This window comes from Microcaecilia unicolor, chromosome 7 (assembly GCF_901765095.1).
Source record: "Microcaecilia unicolor chromosome 7, aMicUni1.1, whole genome shotgun sequence".
NCBI classification, from domain to species: domain Eukaryota; kingdom Metazoa; phylum Chordata; class Amphibia; order Gymnophiona; family Siphonopidae; genus Microcaecilia; species Microcaecilia unicolor.
The window spans coordinates 92463361-92476169 of NC_044037.1; the positions used below are offsets into that span (position 1 = coordinate 92463361).

The 12809-nt window shown below is 45.5% G+C and overlaps 3 non-coding genes across 3 annotated transcripts; all 3 read right to left on the reverse strand.

Moving 5' to 3' along the window:
- Positions 1 to 4117: 4117 nt before the first annotated feature.
- Positions 4118 to 4190, reverse strand: TRNAR-UCG. The gene has a single exon. It is a non-coding gene; the product is annotated as a tRNA-Arg (tRNA).
- Positions 4191 to 5397: 1207 nt separating this feature from the next.
- Positions 5398 to 5470, reverse strand: TRNAR-UCG. Its single transcript has one exon. It is a non-coding gene; the product is annotated as a tRNA-Arg (tRNA).
- A 1190-nt stretch (positions 5471 to 6660) lies between these two features.
- TRNAR-UCG lies at positions 6661 to 6733 on the reverse strand. The gene has a single exon. It is a non-coding gene; the product is annotated as a tRNA-Arg (tRNA).
- Positions 6734 to 12809: the final 6076 nt, after the last annotated feature.

Below are 12809 nucleotides of genomic sequence, written 5' to 3' on the forward strand. Positions count from 1 at the left end.
AATCTTGTTGCTTACCTATCGGCCAGACCATCAGCAGGCACACCCCTCTTGATGCATCAGGACGCCAGCCCCCTCACAAGATTCCAGTTCACGGCCGTCTTCCGGCAAGCTCTCCTTGAAGCAGGACAGGACCCTGACAATTACGGGACGCACTCGTTCCGGATAGGGGCGGCAACTGCAGCCTTCCAGTACGGTCTCTCCGCACAGACAATCAAGCAGCTGGGCCGCTGGAAGTCAGCAGCATTCCGCACCTATATCAGACCACCTCCTCCCCCACGACATGCACAGTCCAGTTAACCATTCTCCTTCCTCTTGCAGGTCTCCATCCGCACCAAGGGGTGGTGTGGATCATCGGACACTCCTATATCGCCAACGCTTCCAAGCGCATGAATGATGGGAAGCCAGGCCGGCACCTGGGGCTGGATAAGAAAGGGGTTACACTGACATGGATAGGAATTCCCAGCATGCGATGGCAGCAGCTTCTCCCCTCTGTTCTCCGTTTGCTGAATAATGCTCCACCACCGGACATCTTGCTCATTCATCTGGGGGGCAACGACATTGGGCACACCCCATGCCACCACTTGATTGCCACAATTAAGCGAGATCTACACGAAATCTCTATTGCAATGTACGGGACCCTCATCCTCTGGTCGGACATCATCCCACGTTGGAGTGGGTGTGCTTCCAGGCTATGGGCCAGAGGTGTCACCAAAGTCAATCGCCAGGTTGGCATGTGGGTGGAGCAACTCGGCGGTGCAAAGATATGGCATCATTGGGCTTCACCCCTCATCCCTGGGTACTTCTTATCGGATGGAGTGCATCTCTCAGAGGCTGCCGATTACCTTCTGATCAATGACTTTCAGGAGGCACTAGAGAGGTATTGTTAAAGGGTAAAAGGGGGGACCCGGAGGCCATGTTGTCAGGCCCCCGGGTTGTGGCGGAGGCACCCGAGCCTGGGAATACTGGGAGGTGCATGAACAACGGACAGAAGGAAGATCGGACCTTCTAGCAAGAGACTGGGGCACTCACCGCTGGCAGACTATTCACCTCGCTGGTTTACATGGCAGGTGGAACACTGGTCTGGAGCAATGTGCCAAAATCCGATGAAAGTGCGGCCACGCTGGAGGCGGAGACATGGCTGGCCGCAATGCTGAATGGAGACATGGGCCCTCTAGCTGGAGAGCATGGCGGAGGGCCGGAGCATCTACAGCATCATACCTAAGGCTCGGGTGCTTCCTAGAGGTGTTGTTGTTAATGTGTTTGCAATAAAGCTGTGGCCAAATTTTCCCAAAGATAAAACCTATCTCATGCATCGTCTGTGGGGCGACGGGATAATGATGAGGGAGGGGGGCGAGAGTGCGTGCTGCCTGCCCATGTTAAAGGAGGCAAGCGAAGCGAATGCAGAGCAGCCAGACATAACATGGCGGCTGCCGCATGCTCGCTCCCTGGTCCGAATTGCCCCCTGCTTCCGGCTTCCCCGCCATCCCAGGTGACGTAGCGGGTGACCCGCTGCGTCATTGGCGGAGAGGCCGGAAGGGGGCGGGGTCACAGCGGGTGGGCTGCAGACACAGGAGAAAAGGCTGCCGAGCGGGTCTGAGCGGTCTTTTTGAAGCGGGCGGTACACGAGTTTCCCTCCACACCCTCCCCAAGCATGTTTTGTAATCAAGATGGGCAGAGGAGGGCCACTAGGAGAATTTTACTGTTATGTTAGAATAAGCAATGTGAGGTGGGAATAGTAGTGTGTTATGTTATACCAATAGGGTATGGATTGTTAGCGAGTTGTACCATGTTAGGTTTGGGTTTTCATTGTGAATATGATTTGTCACTTATATGCATTAATACATGTACCCATGTTACCCATTATGAATGTCCCGACCAGTTAGGTGGTACTAAACAATGCGGGGTGGGAACAGTTAGTTTGTTATGCTATAGCAATAGGATATGGATTGTTAACAAGTTTACCATGTTAAGTTTGAGCGTCTATTGTGAAGATGATTTGTCAATGATATGCCTTAATATACTTACCTCTGTTACCCGTTATGCATGGCTTTGCCAATTATGAATGCTGTCACAGCAGCGGAGGCACCCGAGCCTGGGAATACTGGGAGGTGCATGAACAATGGACAGAAGGAAGATCGGACCTTCTAGCAAGAGACTGGGGCACTCACCGCTGGCAGACTATTCACCTCGCTGGTTTACATGGCAAGTGGAACACTGGTCTGGAGCAACGTGCCAAAATCCGATGAAGGTGCGGCCACGCTGGAGGCGGAGACATGGCTGGCCGCAATGCTGAATGGAGACATGGGCCCTCTAGCTGGAGAGCATGGCGGAGGGCCGGAGCATCTACAGCATCATACCTAAGGCTCGGGTGCTTCCTAGAGGTGTTGTTGTTAATGTGTTTGCAATAAAGCTGTGGCCAAATTTTCCCAAAGATAAAACCTATCTCATGCATCGTCTGTGGGGCGACGGGATAATGATGAGGGAGGGGGGCGAGAGTGCGTGCTGCCTGCCCATGTTAAAGGAGGCAAGCGAAGCGAATGCAGAGCAGCCGGACATAACATGGCGGCTGCCGCATGCTCGCTCCCTGGTCCGAATTGCCCCCTGCTTCCGGCTTCCCCGCCATCCCAGGTGACGTAGCGGGTGACCCGCTGCGTCATTGGCGGAGAGGCCGGAAGGGGGCGGGGTCTCAGCGGGTGGGCTGCAGACACAGGAGAAAAGGCTGCCGAGCGGGTCTGAGCGGTCTTTTTGAAGCGGGCGGTACACGATTTTCTCTCCACACCCTCCCCAAGCATGTTTTGTAATCAAGACGGGCAGAGGAGGGCCACTAGGAGAATTTTACTGTTATGTTAGAATAAGCAATGTGAGGTGGGAATAGTAGTGTGTTATGTTATACCAATAGGGTACGGATTGTTAGCGAGTTGTACCATGTTAGGTTTGGGTTTTCATTGTGAATATGATTTGTCACTTATATGCATTAATACATGTACCCATGTTACCCATTATGAATGTCCCGACCAGTTAGGTGGTACTAAACAATGCGGGGTGGGAACGGTTAGTTTGTTATGCTATAGCAATAGGATATGGATTGTTAACAAGTTTACCATGTTAAGTTTGAGCGTCTATTGTGAAGATGATTTGTCAATGATATGCCTTAATATACTTACCTCTGTTACCCGTTATGCATGGCTTTGCCAATTATGAATGCTGTCACAGCAGCGGAGGCACCCGAGCCTGGGAATACTGGGAGGTGCATGAACAATGGACAGAAGGAAGATCGGACCTTCTAGCAAGAGACTGGGGCACTCACCACTGGCAGACTATTCACCTCGCTGGTTTACATGGCAGGTGGAACACTGGTCTGGAGCAACGTGCCAAAATCCGATGAAGGTGCGGCCATGCTGGAGGCGGAGACATGGCTGGCCGCAATGCTGAATGGAGACATGGGCCCTCTAGCTGGAGAGCATGGCGGAGGGCCGGAGCATCTACAGCATCATACCTAAGGCTCGGGTGCTTCCTAGAGGTGTTGTTGTTAATGTGTTTGCAATAAAGCTGTGGCCAAATTTTCCCAAAGATAAAACCTATCTCATGCATCGTCTGTGGGGCGACGGGATAATGATGAGGGAGGGGGGCGAGAGTGCGTGCTGCCTGCCCATGTTATACCTATCTTAGCTGAACAGTTCTGCTTCCTTGGAATGCCTCTTCTTTGATCAGAGCAATGTCTAGCAAGAAGCAATGCTTCCAGAATGTCTAGAAGAGATATTTGATTTCGAAAAGCTCTTGAAGTTCGATGTGGGCAAATGAGCTGAATATTCAGCAATTGCAGAGAAGACTTGAGGAAATCATCTAACCTAGGGGGGGAAATGCCCCCTTTTGGCTCATGAATTCAGGGTTACAAGTATCCCTGAGTTCTGGCTTCTCTACTTAAAATCCCTGTGCAATTGCACACACGTCTCTTGAGAGCAAACTCCGCTCACAGTTTGATACGGAATGAGAACAAGCTTTAGATCCTCTCTATGGCACGTTCTGCCTGCTCAATGGACCGCCAGAGATGTATGGTCAAATCTGGCCCGCCTTACAAGACTCGCTAAGCTTTTCCAAGGGCAAAATACAAATTGAACGACCATGAAGGGACTTGAACCCTTAATCTTCTGATCCGAAGTCAGACGCCTTATCCATTAGGCCACACGGCCAAGCTGCACACTTGCTTTAGATGTCTGACACATGTACACCTGTGTTATATTTACCAAGCCACCTCAAAACAAATCTCCAGAGGGATTGCATGCAGGAATGCTGGACTGCTTTCTGATGTATAATTCCATCCCTCTGGAGAGCTAGAGTAGCATGTGCAAATATGCTTTGTTCAGGACGTTCCAAACAACTTAGTTTGGGCCATGATTGCTGATCCTTGCCTGTCTGTTCACTTCCCTCACACTTACTGTGGTGCTCACGTTTTGTGAAAGAAGCACCATTTCAAAACTCACAAGTCAAAACCATAAAAATTTAGAGACAGCAGTACCCCACTGGTGTTTCTAGAACATCAGCCTGCATGATATCAATGCATCATTTACTAATTAGAGCTGTACACTCTCAGGTACTCCTTCATTTTTGAGAAGAATAGCGTTAAACAGAGAGTTTGACCAACCATCAGCCATCAGTATGAAGTGGTTCTTCTGGTCTTTCTGATGGTACACACCAGATGAGAATAGATCCTCAACTCAGCCTAGAAGCTTCCGCAGCCTATCCATGTGAAAATGTAGAGCAAGCAAAGTACCTGCCACATCAGCTTCTTGAGCAACTGTAACGTCTGCTCACTGACGAAGCCTTCCACCTAGATTTTGATCGTGCCTTCTCCGAAGTAACCCTTATCTTGTTTTAAAACAAGTACATCTTCGGATCTGAAACAACAATTTCGTCGGCAGCAGGGCGGCCGTTTACTTTACCTATCTTAGCTGAACAGTTCTGCTTCCTTGGAACGCCTCTTCTTGGATCAGAGCAATGTCTAGCAAGAAGCAATGCTTCCAGAATGTCTAGAAGAGGTATTTGATTTCGAAAAGCTCTTGAAGTTCGATGTGGGCAAATGAGCTGAATATTCAGCAATTGCAGAGAAGACTTGAGGAAATCATCTAACCTAGGGGGGGAAATGCCCCCTTTTGGCTCATGAATTCAGGGTTACAAGTATCCCTGAGTTCTGGCTTCTCTACTTAAAATCCCTGTGCAATTGCACACACGTCTCTTGAGAGCAAACTCCGCTCACAGTTTGATACGGAATGAGAACAAGCTTTAGATCCTCTCTATGGCAGGTTCTGCCTGCTCAATGGACCGCCAGAGATGTATGGTCAAATCTGGCCCGCCTTACAAGACTCGCTAAGCTTTTCCAAGGGCAAAATACAAATTGAACGACCATGAAGGGACTTGAACCCTTAATCTTCTGATCCGAAGTCAGACGCCTTATCCATTAGGCCACACGGTCAAGCTGCACACTTGCTTTAGATGTCTGACACATGTACACCTGTATTATATTTACCAAGCCACCTCAAAACAAATCTCCAGAGGGATTGCATGCAGGAATGCTGGACTGCTTTCTGATGTATAATTCCATCCTTCTGGAGAGCTAGAGTAGCATGTGCAAATATGCTTTGTTCAGGACGTTCCAAACAACTTAGTTTGGGCCATGATTGCTGATCCTTGCCTGTCTGTTCACTTCCCTCACACTTACTGTGGTGCTCACGTTTTGTGAAAGAAGCACCATTTCAAAACTCACAAGTCAAAACCATAAAAATTTAGAGACAGCAGTACCCCACTGGTGTTTCTAGAACATCAGCCTGCATGATATCAATGCATCATTTACTAATTAGAGCTGTACACTCTCAGGTACTCCTTCATTTTTGAGAAGAATAGAGTTAAACAGAGAGTTTGACCAACCATCAGCCATCAGTATGAAGTGGTTCTTCTGGTCTTTCTGATGGTACACACCAGATGAGAATAGACCCTCAACTCAGCCTATCCATGTGAAAATGTAGAGCAAGCAAAGTACCTGCCACATCAGCTTCTTGAGCAACTGTAACGTCTGCTCACTGACGAAGCCTTCCATCTAGATTTTGATCGTGCCTTCTCCGAAGTAACCCTTATCTTGTTTTAAAACAAGTACATCTTCGGATCTGAAACAACAATTTCTTCGGCAGCAGGGCGGCCCTTTACTTTACCTATCTTAGCTGAACAGTTCTGCTTCCTTGGAACGCCTCTTCTTGGATCAGAGCAATGTCTAGCAAGAAGCAATGCTTCCAGAATGTCTAGAAGAGATATTTGATTTCGAAAAGCTCTTGAAGTTCGATGTGGGCAAATGAGCTGAATATTCAGCAATTGCAGAGAAGACTTGAGGAAATCATCTAACCTAGGGGGGGAAATGCCCCCTTTTGGCTCATGAATTCAGGGTTACAAGTATCCCTGAGTTCTGGCTTCTCTACTTAAAATCCCTGTGCAATTGCACACACGTCTCTTGAGAGCAAACTCCGCTCACAGTTTGATACGGAATGAGAACAAGCTTTAGATCCTCTCTATGGCAGGTTCTGCCTGCTCAATGGACCGGCCAGAGATGTATGATCAAATCTGGCCCGCCATACAAGACTCGCTAAGCTTTTCCAAGGGCAAAATACAATTGACAGACCATGAAGGGACTTGAACCCTTAATCTTCTGATCCGAAGTCAGACGCCTTATCCATTAGGCCACACGGTCAAGCTGCACACTTGCTTTAGATGTCTGACACATGTACACCTGTGTTATATTTACCAAGCCACCTCAAAACAAATCTCCAGAGGGATTGCATGCAGGAATGCTGGACTGCTTTCTGATGTATAATTCCATCCTTCTGGAGAGCTAGAGTAGCATGTGCAAATATGCTTTGTTCAGGACGTTCCAAACAACTTAGTTTGGGCCATGATTGCTGATCCTTGCCTGTCTGTTCACTTCCCTCACACTTACTGTGGTGCTCACGTTTTGTGAAAGAAGCACCATTACAAAACTCACAAGTCAAAACCATAAAATTTAGAGACAGCAGTACCCCACTGGTGTTTCTAGAACATCAGCCTGCATGATATCAATGCATCATTTACTAATTAGAGCTGTACACTCTCAGGTACTCCTTCATTTTTGAGAAGAATAGCGTTAAACAGAGAGTTTGACCAACCATCAGCCATCAGTATGAAGTGGTTCTTCTGGTCTTTCTGATGGTACACACCAGATGAGAATAGACCCTCAACTCAGCCTATCCATGTGAAAATGTAGAGCAAGCAAAGTACCTGCCACATCAGCTTCTTGAGCAACTGTAACGTCTGCTCACTGACAAAGCCTTCCACCTAGATTTTGATCGTGCCTTCTCCGAAGTAACCCTTATCTTGTTTTAAAACAAGTACATCTTCGGATCTGAAACAACAATTTCTTCGGCTAGGGCTGCCGTTTACTTTACCTATCTTAGCTGAACAGTTCTGCTTCCTTGGAACGCCTCTTCTTGGATCAGAGCAATGTCTAGCAAGAAGCAATGCTTCCAGAATGTCTAGAAGAGATATTTGATTTCGAAAAGCTCTTGAAGTTCGATGTGGGCAAATGAGCTGAATATTCTGTTGGATTATTTGTAGTAAATAATTAGCAGATTTTAGTACACACAGCTTCAGCTTTAGAAATGTTAATTTCTTTCTTCATCTCTCTCTCATTCACCCCTGAATAATTCACTGCTGAGTCACTTTAAAGTTGAAGTAACAAAACATCTGTTTACTCACAGTTTGTAGTTAGATTATAATCAGACAGGCTTATATATACATATTACTATACATTTGTATTATCAGCTCCTTCCATGTGCTTAGATGGTAATGGATGCTCACACCACCATAGATCCTCTCAGGTTAGGAGAGATCATGAGCTCCATGTGCTCCATGTGCTGCATGTGCTGCATCTATCCCCCACAGGAAGTTACATAGCTGTGACCTCTCTAAGTAATTCACATCAGAGGTCACAGAGTAATCACAGAGAAATAATAGGTGACAGGCAATGCATGTAAAATACAATTACATTCCAACAAACCCCTTCTCATGCATAACTGTCATGCAATTATTTATTCATACAAAGTCCAAGCTTTATACGCAGATTCACAAAATGTTCTCTGGGTAACGGTTTGGTCATGATGTCAGCTGTCATCTCACTGGTGTGACAATAGTGTAGACTGATGACCCCTTCTTTCGCCAACTCTCGCACGTTGTGGTATTTCGTTGCGATGTGCTTGGTGCGTGACTGAACCTTGTCATTCTGTGACAGTCGGATGCAGCTCTGATTATCTTCCATTATCTGGATTGGTCTCTGTTCAGCTATTCCAAAATCCAGCAAAAGTTTTTCAATCCACATCAGTTCTCTGCACGCTTCCGATACGGCCACGTATTCAGCTTCTGTAGAAGACAAACTCACAATACTTTGTTTATGACTGGCCCATGAAATTTGTACATTTCCATACATAAACACATATCCACTTGTGGATTTATAATCAGAATGATCCCATGCCCAATCTGAATCACAGTAACATATTAGTTTTGGATTACTATTGGCTGAAATCTTTAATTTACAATCAATGGTACCCTTTAAATACCTTACCATCCTTTTAACTGCAGTCCAATCTGATTTGGTAGGTGAGCTGACCCTTCTGCTCAAAATTCCTACTGCATTTGCTATATCAGCCCTGTATGTGGTAGCTAGATATAAAAGCTTACCTATGGCTGATCTATATTGGATGTTATCTGGTAAAGGTTCTCTTACTGTTTCATCCTTCAGAAAATCAGTGATCATGGGAGTGCTTACAACTTGGGCATCTTGCATACCTAAACTTTCAATAAGCTCATTTATTTTCTGCTTCTGGCTTAGAAGATAAGAACCATCATTTTGTTTCTCAATTTCTATACCAAGATAGTATGACACATTACCAAGTTCTTTTATCTCAACATTGAGGTTTAAACACTTTACAATGTCCTTGTACTCTTGCTCACTTTTGCTTGCAATGAGCAGATCATCAACAAAAGCTAAAATGTATGCATATTGTCCATTTGTGCACCTAGTGTACAAGCATTTATCTGCTTCACCTTGCTTAAATCCCAAATTTGTCAATATTTCATGCAATTTGTCATTCCAACATTTTGCACTTTGCTTTAATCCATAAAGACCTTTGTTTAATTTACACACTAGCTGTCTTTGTTTTGTATTTATGAAACCTGTTGGCTGTTCCATGTACAAGTCTTCAGTTATATCTCCATGAAGAAACGCTGTTTTCACATCAATGTGGTTGACTTGCATGCCTTTTGAGACTGCAATGCTCAGAAGTGTTCTTATTGTCGTGTGTTTCACTACAGGTGCAAACACTTCATCAAAATCTTCTCCATATTTTTGAAGATATCCCTTTGCGACTAATCTGGCTTTATACCTTTCCACTTTTCCTTGTGCATTCCTTTTTAACTTGAATACCCATTTGCATCCTATAGCTTTCTTGCCAGGAGGTAATTTTGTAAGAATCCAAGTATTATTTTTATCCAATGCATCAATTTCTTCTTGTGCAGCTTTATGCCATTCAGCAGCTTCTTCTGCTGGCATTTTCTCAATCTCGTCCCATGTTAAGGGCTCTTGAGCTTCTGCTGACTTTGTTAGGTAAGACAGTCTTGGGGGTGGAACACCTTTGTTTTCCCTGGATGAGCGTCTGACAACAGGTTGGTCTGACCTTTCCGCATCCTCTAAATCTGAGAGTCCTTCTCTAATTGATTCCCCTTCTCCAACTGTACTGTCTTCTTCAATGATCCTTTCTGTGTCTGCTTCCTCTGCCTGTTCCTCGTTAGATACAGGTGAGTTGCTTTCAGACATCTGCCTTGGTATGGCATTTATATACACTGGCATGTCTATTATGGTTCTAGTTTCATATTCTGGATGATAAGGCTCATCTGGGATAATCCAGCCTTTATCAACCCTTTTGTTTTCATCAAAATATGTAACATGTCTTATGTTCAGCAATTGCAGAGAAGACTTGAGGAAATCATCTAACCTAGGGGGGAAATGCCCCCTTTTGGCTCATGAATTCAGGGTTACAAGTATCCCTGAGTTCTGGCTTCTCTACTTAAAATCCCTGTGCAATTGCACACACGTCTCTTGAGAGCAAACTCCGCTCACAGTTTGATACGGAATGAGAACAAGCTTAGATCCTCTCTATGGCAGGTTCTGCCTGCTCAATGGACCGCCAGAGATGTATGGTCAAATCTGGCCGCCTTACAAGACTCGCTAGCTTTTCCAAGGGCAAAATACGAGTTGAACGACCATGAAGGGACTTGAACCCTTAATCTTACTGATCCGAAGTCAGACGCTTATCCATTAGGCCACACGGTCAGCTGCACACTTGCTTTAGATTTCTGAACATGAAACCTGTTTATTTACCAAGCCACCTCAAACAAATCTCCAGAGGGATTGCATGCAGGAATGCTGGACTGCTTTCTGATGTATAATTCCTTCTGAAAGAGCTAGAGTAGCATGTGCAAATATGCTTTGTTCAGGACGTTCCAAACAACTTAGTTTGGGCCATGATTGCTGATCCTTGCCTGTCTGTTCACTTCCCTCACACTTACTGTGGTGCTCACGTTTTGTGAAAGAAGCACCATTACAAAACTCACAAGTCAAAACCATAAAAATTTAGAGACAGCAGTACCCCACTGGTGTTTCTAGAACATCAGCCTGCATGATATCAATGCATCATTTACTAATTAGAGCTGTACACTTCAGGTACTCCTTCATTTTTGGAGAGAATAGCGTTAAACAGAGAGTTTGACCAACCATCAGCCTATGTATGAAGTGGTTCTTCTGGTCTTTCTGATGGTACACCCAGATGAGAATAGACCCTCAACTCAGCCTACCATGTGAAAATGTAGAGCAAGCAAGTACCTGCCACATCAGCTTCTTGAGCAACTGTAACGTCTGCTCACTGACGAGCCTTCCACCTAGATTTTGATCGTGCCTTCTCCGAAGTAACCCTTATCTGTTTTAAAACAAGTACACCTTCGATCTGAAACAACAATTTCTTGGGCAGCAGGGCGGCCTTTACTTTACCTATCTTAGTATGCTGAACAGTTCTGCCTTGGAACTCTTCTTGGATCAAGAGCAATGTCTAGCAAGAAGCAATGCTTCCAGAATGTCTAGAAGAGTATTTGATTTCGAAAGCTCTTGAGTTCGATGTGGGCAAATGAGCTGAATATTCAGCAATTGCAGAGAGACTTGAGGAAATCATCTAACCTAGGGGGGGAAATGCCCCCTTTTGGCTCATGAATTCAGGGTTAAAGTATCCCTGAGTTCTGGATTCTCTACTTAAAATCCCTGTGCAATTGCACACGTCTCTTGAGAGCAACTCCGCTCACAGTTTGATACGGAATGAGAACAAGCTTTAGATCCTCTCTATGGACGTTCTGCCTGCTCAAGGACCGCCAGAGATGTATGGTCAAATCTGGCCCGCCTTACAGACTCGCTAAGCTTTTCCAAGGCAAAATACGAATTGAACGACCATGAAGGGACTTGAACCAATCTCTCTGATCGAAGTCAGACGCCTTATCCATTAGGCCACACGGCCAAGCTGCACACTTGCTTTAGATGTCTGACACATGTACACCTGTTTATTTACCAAGCCACCTCAAAACAAATCTCCAGAGGGATTGCATGCAGGAATGCTGGACTGCTTTCTGATGTATAATTCCATCCTTCTGTGAGAAGCTAGAGTAGCATGTGCAAATATGCTTTGTTCAGGACGTTCCAAACAACTTAGTTTGGGCCATGATTGCTGATCCTTGCCTGTCTGTTCACTTCCCTCACACTTACTGTGGTGCTCACGTTTTGTGAAAGAAGCACCATTTCAAAACTCACAAGTCAAAACCATAAAAATTTAGAGACAGCAGTACCCCACTGGTGTTTCTAGAACTCAGCCTACATGATATCAATGCTCATTTACTAATAGAGCTGTACACTCTCAGGTACTCCTTCATTTTTGAGAGAATAGCGTTAAACAGAGAGTTTGACCAACCATCAGCCATCAGTATGAAGTGGTTCTTCTGGTCTTTCTGATGGACACACCAGATGAGAATAGACCCTCAACTCAGCCTATCCATGTGAAAATGTAGAGCAAGCAAAGTACCTGCCACATCAGCTTCTTGAGCAACTGTAACGTCTGCACTGACGAAGCCTTCCACCTAGATTTTGATCGTGCCTCCGAAGTAACCCTTATCTTGTTTTAAACAAGTACATCTTCGGATCTGAAAACAATTTCTTTGGGCAGGGCGGCCCTTTACTTTACCTATCTTAGCTGAACAGTTCTGCTTCCTTGGAACGCCTCTTCTTGGGATCAGAGCAATGTCTAGCAAGAAGCAATGCTCAGAATGTCTAGAAGAGATATTGATTTCGAAAGCTCTTGAAGTTCGATGGTGGGCAAATGAGCTGAATATTCAGCAATTGGCGAGAAGACTTGAGGAAATCATCTAACCTAGGGGGGAAATGCCCCTTTGGCTCCTGAATTCAGGGTTACAAGTATCCCTGAGTTCTGGCTTCTCTACTTAAAATCCTGTGCAATTGCACACACGTCTCTTGAGAGCAAACTCGCTCACAGTTTGATACGGGAATGAGAACAAGCTTTAGATCCTCTCTATGGCAGGTTGCCTGCTCAATGGACCGCCAAGATGTATGGTCAAATCTGGCCCGCCTTACAAGACTCGCTAAGCTTTCCAAGGGCAAATACGAGTTGAACGACCATGAAGGGACT